This window comes from Frankliniella occidentalis, unplaced genomic scaffold (genome assembly GCF_000697945.3).
Source record: "Frankliniella occidentalis isolate FOCC.00 unplaced genomic scaffold, Focc_3.1 Scaffold160, whole genome shotgun sequence".
Lineage (NCBI taxonomy): Eukaryota > Metazoa > Arthropoda > Insecta > Thysanoptera > Thripidae > Frankliniella > Frankliniella occidentalis.
In genome coordinates, this window is record NW_026267286.1 from 500284 (window position 1) to 504316 (window position 4033).

Consider the following 4033-nt stretch of genomic DNA (forward strand, 5'->3'; position numbering starts at 1 on the left):
CGCATCCAGTTTCAAATTAACGGCGCCAACGCCGCAACTGCCCCGGGTCGGACGGCCGGCAGGGGGCGTGCATTAAGGGGAACTTATCCCTCTGCGGTGGCGGCGCGGGACGAGCAGGGCGTCAAACACCTCCTGGGCCGGCGAGCGCCACACCGCCTGCACCACCAATGACACCGCCCTGCGGTCCACGCGCGCGTGGCGCCATCCCTCCTTCCTCCTCCACCCTCCATCCTCCATCCTCTTCCACCCTCCACCCTCTTCCACCCTCCACCCTCTTCCACCCTCTTCCACCCTCCTCCACCCTCCATCCTCCTCCACCCTCCACCCTCCATCCTCCTCCACCCTCCACCCTCTTCCAACCTCCACCCTCTTCCACCCTCCATCCTCCTCCACCCTCTTCCACCCTCCTCCACCCTTCATCCTCCTCCACCCTCCACCCTCCATCCTCAGTCCTCCATCCTCCTCCTCCACCCTCCATCCTCCATCCTCCTCCATCCTCCTCCACCCTCCTCCACCCTCCATCTCCTCCTCCCTCGGGGACGTCCTCACGCCACAAATCTCACTCGGGGGGTTCCTTCCCTTCCTCGGCGAGCGCGTGGACGCCGCTGGACGCGCCTTCAATTCAATTGGTCCCCACGCCACGCCACGCCACGCCACTCCCCGAGGCGGACACGGACACGAAAAACAAACGTCGCCCCCCCCCCCCTCAATGCGCACATATTCCCTCGCACTCTTTCACACCCAGCTAGCTCGTTCGCTCACTCGTTCTCCCTCATTTGCTTCTCACTCTTCTTCTCCCGCCCTTTTCTCCTGAGACGGAGGCCCACCCCTATATGTGAGGGTTCAAAAACCTACAGCATCCCTCATCCCGCAACCCCACGCGCGGCGCTGCCAACCCCGCCAACCCCCCTCTTTTAAGAGAGAACTTTTTGAGCTCTGTCTGGGCTGGACCGGCTGCCGCACCGCGGGGACTCGACTCACAGCATTGTTCGGTTGGCCAGCTGGGTTAGGCGGATTTTATTTATGAATCCGAACGCAGTCGTGGACCACGTGGACTTTTATATCTGTACGCGTATAGTCAAAGGTATTTCAAGCTGAGATTTTTTGATATACTTTTTGACAGTGCTGGCCACTACTATAGGCTTTGTCCGTCACCCTATCCATCACCTCCAGTGACATAGTACAGCTGCAGCAAACGGGAGGGCAGACCAGAACCGTTCAGTACACTGCCAACGAACCGTTCAAACATGACTGCATATTTGATCGTGAACTGGAACAAACTTTATTCGGATGAGGGAATAAAAGAAGACAGGGAGGGTTTTGTCGGGCAGGGTGCAGTTTCTTCTCCCCCATCTCACCCACCCCTTGCCAGTGACGCGCCATACGTTGAACTGCAGGTGCTGCGGCCAAGTTTTCCCGATAAAGGTGATAAGAAGAGCCGGAGACGGCGGAGCTGGCCGAGCAAGCCGAGGGACTAGAGAGGGAGAGGAAGGAGGACTCGGGCCACATGACACGCACGTCAAGGCGAGTTTAACAGCTGTTTGGCTGCGATACGTTTACGATCTTCAGCCGGGACCACCGCCGCCGCGCTAGACTAGCGACTGTCCGCGCCCCCCGCGCCCTCGACGGACTTGAGATGGAAATTTCCAAAAAGAAACAAATCGACGATCACCAGAAAAATCATTGGACCATTTTCAAAATGTCGTCAAACATGGGGATTCTTGTATTTACTATTTTTTTTCAATGAAATCTTGCATTCTATCTTCAAAATGTTTCGGTCATTACATCTTTTACCTCAACTCCACGGCCATGGCCGCGGTGTGGCGGCCGTGAGTGGCGTAGCCCCAGTGAGAAACAGTTACATCGAAATGATGTCAGACTGATATCGTTGTCGGTAAATTGTCGATTATCGTGTCGAATCGATCCTGATATGGTCTCAAAATCGAGACATTTCCGATAACTGACATCTATTTGATGTCGATTCGATGTCACATCGATTTTTATTTCTCACTGGGAGGAGGGTAAGTGTGGGAGACAAAGCAACTTTCAGGAGGCCAGCAGCGGGCCTGAAACCGAGTCTAAAAATACGTAATTCTACAGTAATCAAAGGTTCTGCAAAGGCGCCCCTTCGCTGTTCCGCTGCCGCCTCCGCCCCCTCCGCGGCGGCAACGGCACAGAGGCGTAAGCTCGGCGTAAGCACCCGTGCCGAGCCAGTCTGTGGGGGTTGCCGCCTCCAGACGCCTCTCTCTCTCTCTTACTCACTCCCACCAACCCCCCTGCGAAATGCTCCCTCGCACTTATGGCATCGGCCGCCCCCGCTCCCGAGGGTGGCCCTGTAAAAGCTGTGCCATCAGAGGCGGACGGAATAGTTGGCGGCGTCGCGGCCCCGCCCCGCCCCGCCGCGCCCCGCCCCGCCCGGGCCGAGACCCTCTAACTCGGGCCGAGATCACATGCTAATGAAGCATGTGCCAGAGCCGGGGGAGCGGGCCGGTCCCATCCACTCACGTCAGGTCAAAGGTCCCCCCAATGTCCCATGTCACGCAGCCTCACGGCTCCGGGGGGAGCCAGGGGGGGAGCCACCGCCGGCTCCATCGAGAAGCCCCCATAGTATACGAGCCACAGACGACGCGACGACGCCACGGGGCGCGCTGGGCCCACGCCGCAACCGTTGAGGCTCGCGATGATGACCTCTCGAGGCCCCCGATGACGACCTCTCAAGGCCCCCGTCAGCGGCGGCGGCGGCGGCGAGTCGCACCCACACGTCAACAACATCCCGAGCCCAGCAGCGCCGCTACTCGGACACCAAACACTTCCACTTCCTCCCCGCGCAGTACAAACGCGCGACGCCATCCTGGCGCAAACGTCGCGGCAATATCGCGTCGGCGTCGATTTTTTCCCTTGCTGGCGTCGGTTCGCGCAGTAGGGAGTAAGGCACTCCAGGAGAGCAGAACAACAAGAGCGGAAGCAAGAGCCTGAAAGGAAAGGCCGTTTTGCACTCGGCGAAAGAAGTTTACATGGGGCTGCGACGTTGTTGACGTTGCCATTTCACGCGATGAATATAAACGGAGCGTAGCGCTGCGCTGCGTAGATTGTTTTCGCTCGTTCACCCTCTCACAACCACCTTTCTGGCTCACGTTTTTGTTATTCTTCTCCTGCCGGCCCAGCTGAGAGCTAAGAACAGGGGAGGTACCCGTTCAAAATTTTGAATCACAGCCAATTCAAAACTGAATTTTCATAGAAATACTGTATATATTTGTGAGTGTGTTTGTGTGGATGGGCCGGTCAACTCGACGGTGACCCATTCGACGTGACGGCCTCCTTGGAGGCGGAGCAGCACGGCCGGACTCACCTAGCGTGTCGCCTGGACCTGTTGCTGGCTGTTGATGTGTGAACCGCGGGTGAACGGTTTGCGAGTCGCTGGTGAACGACTGGTGAACGGCTGGTGAACAGTTGTCGCGGCGGGTCTGTGTGCGGTACACGATGACCAGATGTCAATTAACACCGCTTGTCCGCTGCCCGACGGGACGGGCGGCACGGGGCCGGCCGCTCGGTTTGCACCTAGGCGTCGTCGTCGTCGTCGACGACGTCCTCGCGCCCAGCCCGGGCGTCCCACCGCGACAGCGACACCACCTTCGGGAGGCGGACAACGTCGGCGACCCGGTCGCGGACCCGGCGGTCATGACCGTCACCAGGACACTCTCGCGGCCGAGCCCCAGCACGGCACTGGGGGGCCCGGGGCGCCAGCTACATCGCGCTCGGGGGCGTGCCGGGGGCGGCAGGGGGCAGCCGGGGGGCGGCGCAGTCCGGGTGTCGTGCCCCGTCTCGTATGACCACGTCCGCGAAGCTCTCGAGGGCGCCGGCAGCGCGGACGGAGCTCCCCGTGCGTGCTCGTGGCAGGGCAGTCGGCAGTCGACTGGTCTCTCTGGAGCAGCGGGCGGGTGGTGGCGCGCGGCTGCGGAGGCGGCGGCGGCGGCGGGCCCGACTAGAGCGTCGAGACGGCCTCCCGTTGGGGGCGGGGGCGGGCGGGGGCGGG

General features: G+C 60.6%; 1 protein-coding gene across 2 annotated transcripts in view; it reads right to left on the reverse strand.

Annotated features, from left to right (window-relative positions):
- Positions 1-3906, reverse strand: part of LOC113208546 (uncharacterized) — a 104091-nt gene extending 100185 nt beyond the window's left edge. For both annotated transcript variants that reach the window (XM_052271384.1, XM_052271385.1), the window contains exon 1: positions 3350-3906. The gene's annotated coding sequence lies outside the window, so the exon portion shown is untranslated. The remainder of the gene's footprint in view (positions 1-3349) is intronic.
- Positions 3907-4033: the final 127 nt, after the last annotated feature.